Source organism: Hemitrygon akajei, chromosome 8 (assembly GCF_048418815.1).
Source record: "Hemitrygon akajei chromosome 8, sHemAka1.3, whole genome shotgun sequence".
NCBI classification, from domain to species: Eukaryota; Metazoa; Chordata; class Chondrichthyes; order Myliobatiformes; family Dasyatidae; genus Hemitrygon; species Hemitrygon akajei.
Window position 1 is genome coordinate 180,945,809 of NC_133131.1, and position 12,669 is coordinate 180,958,477.

Sequence of the window (12,669 nt, forward strand, 5' to 3'; positions counted from 1 at the left end):
GGCTGAGACCCTTCATCAGGACTAACTGAAAGAAGAGATAGTAAGACTCTTCTTTCAGTTAGCCCTGACAAAGTGTCTTGGCCCGAAACGTCGACTGTACTTCTTCCTATAGATGCTGCCTGGCCTGCTGCGTTCCACCAGCATTTTCTGTGTGTTGCTTGAATTTCCAGCATCTGCAGATTTCCTCGTGTTTGCGTGTATAGTTACCCACCTATGGTTCAGGGTCCCTAATTGCTCTGTTACTTACTGTGTTCAATGTTATTGTGCTGGATGGTCAATCATTATTCAGTCTTATATATACATATATATATTAATTTCTCTTTTATTTGTACTTCTACATTGAGGCCACTAAACAAGTTATCTTCTGTACAGTTGTTAATTTCAGTTCTGGATTACAATTAGTTAGTTTGTTAAACTCACTGTTTTAATATAAACAGGATATTTCCGCTGGCTAGAGGTTTCCTGACAAGTTAGTAGAGCATGCATAACAAAAATTTTCATCATCAAAACAATGAATGGGAAATGGTCAGATTCTAGAGAGGATATAAACTGCGAGCAAGTTTTGGAGGTCTGGCTGATGTTCTGAGATGAAGGGCTTGATTCCGATCAACTCCACAGTAGTTCCATAAGTTCACACTCAATCCTTTCAGGATGCGGGTCATGGAAGCCTCATGAAGGAATAGTGACTGTCCCTGTGATTCTGTATTTGTCCTGGCTGAGTTTCCGGAATGTTCTGGAGAGACAACTCAATCTGAGCGATGTCTGATCATAATCCATGTAACTTTGCACCACCTCCCAAGTAACTGATGTCCACAGGAACTATAAAGGGAACAGATGCATCAAATGTTAAAGCAAGAAAACATGTACAAAAGGTGCAAAAAGTGATCCCCAGGCTCACTGAGCCTGTTCCACCATTCATCCTGGCTGATCTGCCAATTCACACTATCCCATATCCCTCAATTCCTTAAAGTCCAAAAATCAACCAATTTGTATTCTGAATGTAGTCAATAAGGCAGTCTTAATGGAGTTGATTTGTTTTAAGATAATTGCAAGTCAGGGACCTAAGCTGGATCAGGGCTAATTTTAAAGGAATTAGGAGGATCTCATGGAGGCTAACTGGGTGAGCCTGTTTGAAGGGGTAGTAATGAATAAAAAGTTGGTGGTTTTGAGAGTGATATCAAGAGCCTCGGCAGTACATTACTGTTATGGTGGAAGGTAAACTTGGCAAGTTTAGGGCACCCTAGCTAATGAGAAATATTGAGGGTCTGATTAAGAAAGAGGAGGAAGCTACAATGGGTTTAGGAGATCAGGGTTGAGTGAATCCATTGATGACTAGACAAGGATTAAAAATGCTCTTTATTTTTCCGCAGCTCAAGTAAGAAGAGAGTAAATCAGGTCAGAGCCTAACAGAAGTTGTGATAAAGGATAAAAGAAGCAGATTTGGGCAAGGCCAGTCTTTTTGGACTGCACAGGTGCATAAAGTGTCATAAACTCAGCTGCAAATACATAGAGGGTAGGCTCAAGCAGAGTAGCCATTTTGGAGCAACCACTGTCAGAATGCGCCAGTGATAGAATGTGGAGGCTTCGGCTTAATAAGCTTCAGTGTGAACAGGCACAATTAAGAAGAGCCAAGCATTTCTCTTTTTTGGTATAGGATAGTCAGGATGGAATGCTCCTTCTGTCAGATGTGGGGAATTCAGGATACCTGTTGGTTTCCCTGATGACAACGTCTATGGGAAGGGCACCCAACTTTACAGCTTGACTGACTGGGCCAAGGAGCTGGATCTGGAGTTGTATGTACTCACTACCATTTGAGAAGCTGAAAATATTATAGGCGAGATATTTGAAGAAGTAGTCACACCCAGGGTGCAGAAGAGATTTACAAGGAGCATACCTTATGAGAATAGGTTGAGTGAACTCAGCCTTTTCTCCCTGGAGCGACGGAGGAGATGTCAGGGGTAAGTTTTTTAATGCAGAGAGTGTTAAGTGCCTGGAATGGGCTGCTGGCAATGGTGGTGGAGGCAGAAAAGGTAGGGTCTTTTAAGAGACTCCTGGATGGGCACATGGAGCTTAGAAAAATAGAGGACCATGGGTAACCTTAGGTAATTTCTAAGGTAAGGGCATGTTCGGCACAGTTTTGTGGGCCAATGGGCTTGTATTGTGCTGTAGGTTTTCTATGTTTCTATAAGACCATAAGATATAGGAGCAGAAGTAGGCCATTCAGCCCATCGAGTCTGCTCCACCATTCAACTTACCCCAACATCTCCTCTGTACCTACTTTCAAGCACTTTCAAACTGTGCCCTCTTGTGTTAGCCATTTCAGCCCTGGGAAAAAGCCTCTGACTATCCACACAATCAATACCTCTCATCATCTTATACACCTCACATGGCCCCTGCTGTCTTTTCTAATTCCCTTCTTTTGTTCTTTTCTGACTTTTTTTATACTCCTTATGTACTTTGTTTGATCCTTACTAAGACCACAAGATCATAAGACACAGGAGCAGAGGTAGGCCATTCAGCCCATCGAGTCTGCTCTGCCATTCAATCATGGGCTGATCTAATTCTTCCAGTCATCCCCACTCCCCTGCCTTCACCCCATACCCTTTGATGCCCTGGCTAATCAAGAACCTATCAATCTCTGCCTTAAATACACCCAATGACTTGGCCTCCACAGCTGCTCATGGCAACAAATTCCACAGATTTACCACCCACTGACTAAAGTAATTTCTCTGCATCTCTGTTCTAAAAGGACGTCCTTCAATCTTGAAGTTGTGCCCTTTTGTCCTAGAATCCCCTACCACGGGAAATAAATTTGCTATATCTAATCTGTTAAGGCCCATTAACATTTGGAATGTTTCTACGAGATCCCCCCTCAACTTGAAGCCGCTCACTCTCTCCACTTCTGATCCCTCTATGACGATTGGTATTTGTTCCTTCGTCTTCCCCTTCCTGAAGTCCACAATCAGCTCTTCCTTCTTACTGGCGTTGAGGGCCAGGTTGTTGCTGCGGCACCACTCCACTTGTTGGCATATCTCACTCCTATACGCCCTCTTGTCACCACCTGAGATTCTACCAACAATGGTTGCATCATCAGCAAATTTATTGATGGTGTTTGAGCTATGTCTAACTGCACAGTCATGTGTATATAGGGAGCATAACAGTGGGATAAGCACACACCCCTGAGGTGTGCTAGTGTTGATTGTCAGCAAGGAGGATATATTATCACCAATCTGCACAGATTGTGGTCTTCCGGTTCGGAAGCCGAGGATGCAATTGCAGAGGGAGGTACAGAGGCCCAGATTCTGCATCTCAATCCCGCTAGGATATTAGTCCCTCTCCAGTTCAGGTGCAAACCATCCCTTCTATACAGTTCCCACCTTCCCTAGAAGAGAGCCAATGATCCAAAATCTTATGCCCTTCCTCTTACACCAACACCTCAGCCACATATTAAACTATATAACCATCCTAGACCTGGCCTCACTAGCACGTGGTATGGGTAGCAATCCTGAGATCACATTGCTGGAGGTCCTGCCCTTTAACATAGCACTCCTGAACTCCCTATGCAGAACCTCATCCTACCCATGTCATTGGTACCTACATAAGACAATAAGACATAGGAGCAGAATTAGGCCGTCTGGCCCATCGAGTCTGCTCTGCCATTCAATTATGGTTGATCCTTTCATTCTATCTCCTTCTCAACCCCAGTTCCTGGCCTTCTCCCCATAACCTTTAATGCCATGTCCAGTCAAGAACCTATCAATCTCTGTCTTAAATACACCCAATGACCTGGCTTCCACAGCTGCACGTGGCAACAAATTCACCAACCTTTGGCTAAAAAATTTCTCCACATCTCTGTTTTGAAAGGGCACTCCTCTATCCTGAGGTTGTGCCCTCTTGTCCTCGACTCTCCCACCATGGGACACATCCTCTCTATATCTACTCTGTCTAGGCCTTTCAACATTCGAAAGGATTCAATGAGATTCCCCCTCATCCTTCTGAACGCACTTCTTGGTGTTGTAGTTGTCAGGGTCACTGTAGGACACCCTACCTTCCCACATCCTGCAAGAGGATCATTCCACTATCCTGCCTGACATCCCTACTGTCCAAGCTCAGCAGATATAAAGAAGAGAAAGAAAAAACTTGAGCTTCTCTTTGCTTTCTCTGAGTGAGGCCTCTCTTTGCAGAAGCCTTGAAGAACTAAATCCTCAAGATCACCACTCAGACGATGGCTGATGCAACGATGGCTGCTGCGCTTGCCCCTTTCTTCCTTTAATTTGCTCTTGCTAATCAATCCTAAATGGTGATTGCACACTTGTCAAAGCCCCTTTTCGCTTTACTGACCAGCTGCTGCCTTTTATCCTCAGGCAGTACATCTGATAGAAGTTCCCTCCTCTCAAAACTTTCAATGTCCAGATTGGCCAGATACAGTATATACATATGTACTGACAGTAATCAGTTTTTTCTCTATATCAATCATACATTTCATTGTACTGCTGCTGTAAAGTTAACAAATTTCAGGGCAAATGCCAGTGATATTAAACCTGATTCTGATTCTGTTAGAAGAAAGACGGGAATAGAAAGATAAAAGAAAATTGGATGTCCAGAGAGGTAAAGAATTTAGTCAAGAAGAAAAAGGAAAAGTATGTAAAGCTTTAGAACTGTGTAAAGCACGTAAAGCATTGTACCGGATGACTGGAAAATTGCAAATGTTACTCTGCTATTTAAGAAGGGAACAGAAAGGAAACTATAGACCTGTTAGCCTGATATCAGTGGTTGGAAAGTTGTCGGAATCGATTGTTAGGGGTGAGATTGCGGAATACTTGGAGGTGCATGACAAGATAGGCCAGCACGGTTTCCTGAAAGGAAAATCCTTCCTGACAACCCTTCTGCAATTCTTTTGAGGAAATTACAAGCAGGGTAGACAAAGGAGATGCAGTAGACGTGGTGTACTTGGATTTTCAGAAGGCCTTTGACAAAGTGCTGCACATGAGGCTGCTTAACAAGAGCCTATGGAATTACAGTGAAGTTACTAGCATGGGTGGAGTATTGGCTGGTTGGCAGAAAACAGAGATTGGGAATAAAGGAATTCTATTCTGGCTGGCTGCCGGTTACCAGTAGAGTTCCACAGGGGTTGGTGTTAGGACCACTGCTTTTTATGATGTACGTCAATGACTTGGACTACAGTATTAATGGATTTCTGGTTAACTTTGCCGATGATACAAAGATAGGTGTAAGAATGGGTAGTGTTGAGGAAACAGAGAGCCTGCAAAGAGATTTAGTTAGTTTAGGGGAATGGGCAAAGAAGTGACAAATGAAATACAATGTTGGAAAGTATATGGTCATGTACTTTGGTGGAAGCAATAAATGGGCAGACTATTAATTAGATGGGGAGAGAATTCAGAATGCAGAGATGCAAAGGACTTGGGAGCCCTTGTGCAAGATAGCCTAAAGGTTAACTTCCAGGTTGAGTCGGTTGTGAAGAAGGCGAATACCCTTCTAGAAATATAGAATACAAGAGCAGGGATGTGATGTTGAGACTCTATAGGGCACTCGTGAGACCACACTTAAAGTATTATGTGTAGTTTTGGGCTCCTTATTTTTGAAAGGATATACTGACATTGGAGAGGATTCCGAGAAGATTCATAAGAACGATTCCAGGAATGAAAGGGTTACCTTATGAGGAACGTCTGGCTGCTCATGGGCTGTATTTCCTGGAGTTCAGGAGAATGAGTGGGGATCTTATAGAAACATTGTGAATGTTAAAAGGCCTGAGCAGAGTAAATATGGCAAAGTTATTTCCTATGGTAGGGGATTCGAGGACAAGAGGGCATGACTTCAGGATTGAAGGATGTCCATTTAGAACTGCGATGCAGAGAAATTACTTTAGTGAGAGGGTGGTAAATCTATGGAATTTGTTGCCACGAGCAGCTGTAGAGGCCAAGTCATTGGGTGTATTTAAGGCAGAGATAGATAGGTTCTTGATTAGCCAGGGCATCAAGGGGTATGGGGTGAAGGCAGGGGAGTGGGGATGACTTGAAGAATTGGATCAGCCCACGATTGAATGGTGGAGCAGACTCAATGGGCTGAATGGCCTACTTCTGCTCCTATACCTTATGGTCTGATGGTCTTGTGGTCTTAAGTCAGGATCAAACAAAGTACATAAGGAGTATAAACAAGTCAGATAAAACGAAAGAAGGAAATTAGAAAAGTCAGCAGGGGCTATGAGAGGTGTATAAGATGATGAGAGGCATTGATCATGTGAATAGTCAGAGGCCTTTTCTCAGGGCTGATATGGCTAACATGAGAGGGCACAGTTTGAAGGTGCTTGGAAGTAGGTACAGAGATGTCGGGGTAAGTTTTTTACGTACAGAGTGATGAGTACGTGCAATGGGCTGTTGGCAATGGTGGTGCAGGCGGATACAATAGGAGAGCCTTCTGAATAGGTATACGGAGCTTAGGAAAACAGAGGGCTATGGGTAACCATAGGTAATTTCTAAAGTAAGTACATATTCTGCACAGCACTGTGGGCTGAAGAGCCTGTATTGTGCTGTAGGTTTTCTATGTTTCTATGGCTTAAGGTGAATCCCAAGGCATTCTGTACATACATCAAGACTAAGAGGATAACTAGGGAGAGTGTAGGGGCACTCAAGTATAAAGGGGGGAACATTTGCTTGAATGCAAAGAATGTGATTGAGGTACTTAATGATTACTTTGCTTCAGCATTTACCAAAGGATATGGAGAACAAGGAGAACAGTACTGCATGTAGAAATACATTAGGGTGTTTAGAGGTCAAGCAGGAAGAAGTGTTGGTCTTCCAAAGGATTATTACAGTTGTTAGGTCCCGAGACTGAAAGATTTACCCCAGGTTATTGAAGGAGGCAAAGAGAAATATCTTTGTGTCCTCTTTAGCTGCAGGCGAGGTCCTGGAGGACTGGTGAGTGGCTAATGTTGTACCTCTATTTGAGGAGGGAACAAGGGAAATTCTTTGGAAATACAGACCAGTGAGTCTCACGTCCGTTGTAGGGAAATTAGACCATAAGACCAAAAGACATTGCAGCAGAATTAGGCCATTTGTCCCATCGTCTGATCTGCTATTCAATCTGATGATCCTTTAATTCCCCTCCTCAACCCCATTCCCTAGCCTTCTCTCTGTACCCATTGATGCCGTGTCCAATCAAGAAGCTATCAATCTCTGCTTTAAATAAACCCAATGACCTCACTTCCACAGCTGCCTGCAGTAACAAATTCCACAAATTCAACACCCTCTGGCTAGGAAGAAATTTATCTGCACTTCTGTTTTAAATGGCTGTCACTCTATCCTGAGGCTGTGCCCTCTTGTCCTAGACTACCCCACCATGGGAAACATCCTTTCCACATCTACTCTGTCTAGATCTTTCAACATTTGAAAGGTTTCAATAAGATCATAAGATATGAGCAGTAGTAGACCATTTGGACTATCGAGTCTGCTCTGCCATTCAATCATGGGCTGATCCAATTCTTCAAGTCATCCCCATCCCCCTGCCTTCTCCCTATACACTTTGATACCCTGGCTAATCAAGAACCTATCTATCTCTGCCTTAAATGCACCCAATGAATTTCCCACAGCCGCTTGTGGCAACAAATTCCACAGATTTACTAACCTCTGACTAAAGTAACTTCTCCACATCTCTGTTCTAAATAAGCTCCCCCTTCATCCTTCTAAATTCCAGTGAGTACAGACCCAGAGCCATCAAATGTTCCCTTCATTTCCAGAATCAACTCTCTGAATCACCTCTGGACCCTCTCCAATGCCAGCATATCTTTTCTTAAATGAGGAACACAAAACTGTTCACAATACTCAAGGTGAGGTCTCACCAGTGTTTTATAAAGCTTCAGCATCACATCCCTACTCTTGTATTCAAGAGCTCTTGAAATGAATGTGAACATGGCATTTGCGTTCCACACAAGTTTTTACATACTTGAACAAGCTTTTACTATCCAACTTTGATTCTGTCTGCTAGCTTGCTTTCATATTTCATCTTTTCCATTATTTTGATTCTTTTAGTTGCTTTCTGTAGGTTTTTAAAAGCTTCCCAATCCTCTACCTTCCTGCTTTGTTGTATACCCTTTAAGTCCTGATTGAATTATTTGAGGATGTGACTAAACACATTGAGGAAAGTAGAGGGGTAGATGTAGTGTTTATGGATTTCAGCAAGGCATTTGATAAAGTACGCCATGCAAGGCTTATTGAGAAAGTAAGGAGGCATGGGATCCAAGGGGACATTGCTTTGTGGATTCAGAACTGGCTTGCCCACAGAAGGCAAAGAATGGTGGTAGATAGGTCATATTCTGCATGGAGGTCAGTGACCAGTGGTGTGCCTCAGGGATCAGTTCTGGGACCCATACTCTTTGTAATTTTTATAAATGACCTGGATGAGGAAGTGGAGGGATGAGTTAGTAAATCTGCTGATGACACAAGGGTTGGAGGTGTTGTGGATAGTGTGGAGGGCTGTCAGAGGTTACAGTGGGACATTGATAGGATGCAAAACTGGGCTGAGAAGTGGCAGATGGAGTTCAACTCAGATTAAGTGTGAGGTGGTTCATTTTGGTAGGTCAAATATGATGGCAGAATTTAGTATTAATGGTAAGACTCTTCGCAGTGTGGAGAATCAGAGGAATCTTGGGGTCCGAGCCCATAGGACACTCAAAGCTGCTGCGCAGGTTGACTCTATGGTTAAGAAAGACTATGGTGCACTGGACTTCATCAATCATGGAACTGAGTTTAGGCGCTGAGAGGTAATGTTGCAGCTATATACGACCCTGGTCAGACCCCACTTGGAGTACTGTGCTCAGTTCTGATCGCCTCACTACAGGAAGGATGTGGAAGGCATAGGAAGGGTGCAGAGGAGATTTACAAGGATGTTGCCTGGATTGGGGAACATGCCTTATGAGAATAGGTTGAATGACTCGGCCTTTTTTCCTTGGAGCAACGGAGGGTGAGAGGTGACCTGATAGTGGTGTACAAGATGATGAGAGGCATTGATCGTGCGGATAGACAGAGATTTTATCCCAGGGCTGAAATGGCTAGCACGAGAGGGCACAGTTTTCAGGTCCTTGAAAGTAGGTACAGAGGAGATATAACCATATAACAATTCCAGCACGGAAACAGGCCATCTTGGCCCTTCTAGTCCGTCCCGAACTCTTATTCTCACCTAGTCCCACTGACTTGCACTCAGCCCATAACCCTCCATTCCTTTCCTGTCCATATACTTACCCATTAAAAAAAAAGACAATATCTAATCTGCCTCTACCACTTCTACCGGAAGCTTGTTCCACACAGCTACCATGCTCTGAGTAAAGAAGTGCCCCCTCGTGTTACCCTTAAACTTTTGCCCCCTAACTCTCAACTTATGTCCTCTTGTTTGAATCTCCCCTACTCTCAATGGAAAAAGCTTATCCACATCAACTCTATCTTTCCCCCTCATAATTATAAATACCTCTATCAAGTCCCCTCTCAACCTTCGGGAGTAAGTTTTTATGCAGAGAGTGGTGAGTGAAAGGAATGGGCTGCTGGTGACGATGGTGAAGGCTGATACGGCAGGGTCTTATAAGAGACTCCTGGACAGGTACATGGAGCTCAGAAAAACAGAAAATCCACATAACATTTGGCAATCCCCAATCCAGAGTCCAGAGAGGCTGCTGCGTATTAATATTGTGCTACCATGTTCGGCACAGTTTTGTGGGCTGAAGGGCCTGTATTGTGCTGTAGGTTTTCTATGTTTCATTTTGGAAAGAAGTGCTGCCTTTGGAGAGGGCGCAGAGGAGGTTTACAAGGATGATTCCAGGAAGGAAAAGTTATCATATGAGGAATGTTTGATGGCTCTGGATCTGTACTCGCTGGAATTCAGAAGGATGAGGTGGGATCTCATTGAAACTTTTCAAATGTTGAAAGGCCTAGACAGAGTAGCTGTGGAAAGGATGTTTCCCATCGTGGGAGAGTCTAGGACAAGAGGGCACAGCCTCAGGACAGAGGGGCACCCTTTCAAAACAGAGATGTGGAGAAATTTCTTTAGCCAAAGTGTGGTGAATTTGTTGCCATGTGCAGCTATGGAGGCCAGGTTGTTGGGTGTATTTAAGACAGAGATTGATAGGTTCTTGACTGGATGTGGCATCAAAGGTTACGAGAAGAAGGCCGGGAACTGGGGTTGAGGAGAATAGGAAAAAAGGATCACCCATGATTGAATAGCAGAATAGACTTGATGGGCCAGATAGCTTGATTCTGCTCATATGTCTTAAGGATCTGAGGTGGATAAACACTCAGGGCCTGACCAAGTGTATCTTTAGACTTTGTGGTAATTGTAGATGGCTTTGTGCAGATACTTGATTCTTTAACTATTGGACCAAATGTTTTGTTCATTTAGAGTAGACAGAAAGCCAGGTCAAATGTTGGAATGCTTCTCTTGCAGGATGTGGGAAGTCAGGGAGACCTCTGGCGTCCCTGACAACACCTGCAAGAAGTGCATCCAGCTGCAGCTCCTAACAAACTGCGTTAAGGAACTGGAGCAGGAGCTGGATGACCTCCGGATCATTTGGAAGAATGAGGAGTTTATAGATAGTAGCTTCAGGGAAGTAGTTACGCCAAAGGAGCAGCGCACAGGTAATTGAGTTACCGTCAGGTGAGGGAAAGGGCAGGCAGAGCAGGGTTCCCTTGTGGCCATTCCCCTCAACAACAAGTATACTGATTTGGACACTGTTGGGGGGGGGGGAATGACTTTCCTGGGATAAGCTGCGGCAGCCGGATCTCTGGCACTGAGTCTGGTTCTGCAGTGTTCAAGGGAGGGTGGAAGAAGAGGAGCGCGGTAGTGATAGGGGACTCGATAGTTAGAGGTACAAACAGTTGGTTCTGTGGTCATAACAGAGACTCCCAGATGGTTTGTTGCCTCCCGGGTGCCAGAGTGAGGGATGTCTCTGATCACGTGCACAGCATTCTGAAGTGGGAGGGTGATCAGCCAGATGTCATGGTACACATTGGTACCAATGACGTAGGAAGAAAGAGTGAGGAGGTCCTGAAGAGTGAGTATAGAGAGCTTGGTAAGAAGTTAAAAAGCAGGACCTCCAGGGTGGTAATCACAGGATTGCTACCTGTGCCATGTGCCAGTGAGGGTAAGAATAGGATGCTCTGGCAGATGAACATGTGGCTGAGGAACTGGTGTAGGGGGCAGGGTTTCAGATTTCAGGATCATTGGGATCTCTTCTGGGGCAGGTGTGACCTGTACAAGAGAGATGGGTCACACCTGAACTTACAAGGGGACCAGTATCCTTGCAGGGAGGTTTGTTAGTGCTATTGGGGAGGGTTTAAACTAGATTTGCAGGGGGATGGAAACCAGAGAGCCAGCGCAGATAGTGGAGTGCAGATGAAAATAAATTATGTTAAAAGTTCATACAAAGTCACAAATAGAAGGGTTGTGTATGGTGGTAATAATCTTCTGAGGTGTGTCTATTTCAATCCAAGGAATATTGTGGAGAAGGCTGACGAGGCTGAGGGCGTGGATTGACATGTAGAATTATGAGATTATAGCCATTAGTGAAACTTGGCTACAGGAGGGGCAGGACTGGCAGCTTAATGTTCCAGGGTTCCGATATTTCAGACATGATAGAGGCAGAGGGATGAAAGATGGGGGGGGGGGGTGGGGAGGCATTGCTAGTCAGGGAAAATGTTACAGCAGTGCTCAGGCAGGACAGATTAGAGGGCTTGTCTACCGAGGCCATATGGGTGGAGCTGAGAAACAGGAAAGGTATGACCACATTAATGGGGTTGTATTAGAGACCACCAAATAGTCAGTGAGAATTGGAGGAGCAAATCTGCAGAGAGGTAGTAGACAACTGCAGGAAACATAAAATTGTGATAGTAGGGGATTTTAATTTTCCACATATTGATTGGGACTCCCATACTGTTAAAGGTCTAGATGGGTTAGAGTCTGTAAAATGTGTTCAGGAAAGTTTTCTAAATCAATATATAGAGGTACTAACTAGAGAGGATGCAATATTAGGTCTCCTATTAGGAACAAGTGACAGAAGTGTGTGTAGGGGAACACTTTGGTTCCAGTGATCATAACGCCATTAGTTTCAACTTGATCATGGATAAAGATAGATCTGGTCCTGAGACTGAGTTCTAAACTGGAAAAAAGCCAAATTTGAAGAAATGAGAAAGGATCTAAAAAGTGTGGATTGGGACAGGTTGTTCTCTGGCAAGGGTGTGATTGGTAAGTGGGAGGCCTTCAAAGGAGAAATTTTGAGAGTGCTGAATTTGTATGTACCTGTCAGGATTAAAGGCAAAGTAAATAAGAATAAGGAACCTTGGTTCTCAAGGGATATTGGAACTCTGATAAAGAAGAAGAGAGATGTATGACATGTATAGGAAACAGGGAGCAAATAAGGTGCTTGAGGAGAATAAAAGTGCAAAAAATACTTAAGAAAGAAATCAGGAGGGCTAAGGTGAAATTTTGAGGGCACAGAATCATTATGTTCCTGTTAGGTTGAAAGGAAAGGTTAAAAGTTTGAGAGAGCCATGGTTTTCAAGGGATATTGGAAACGTGGTTAGGTAAAAGAGAGATATCTACAATAAATATAGGCAGCATGGAGTAAATGAGGTGCTCGAGGAATATAAAGAATGTAAGAAGAATCTTAAG

The 12,669-nt window shown here is 43.9% G+C and overlaps 1 protein-coding gene across 15 annotated transcripts in view; it reads right to left on the minus strand.

The window, feature by feature from the left end:
• Window positions 1–306: 306 nt before the first annotated feature.
• LOC140732488 (plectin-like) overlaps window positions 307–12,669 on the minus strand; it is a 384,936-nt gene continuing 372,573 nt past the window's right edge. For all 15 annotated transcript variants that reach the window (XM_073055248.1, XM_073055247.1, XM_073055243.1 and 12 more), the window contains one exon: window positions 307–819. The gene's annotated coding sequence lies outside the window, so the exon portion shown is untranslated. The remainder of the gene's footprint in view (window positions 820–12,669) is intronic.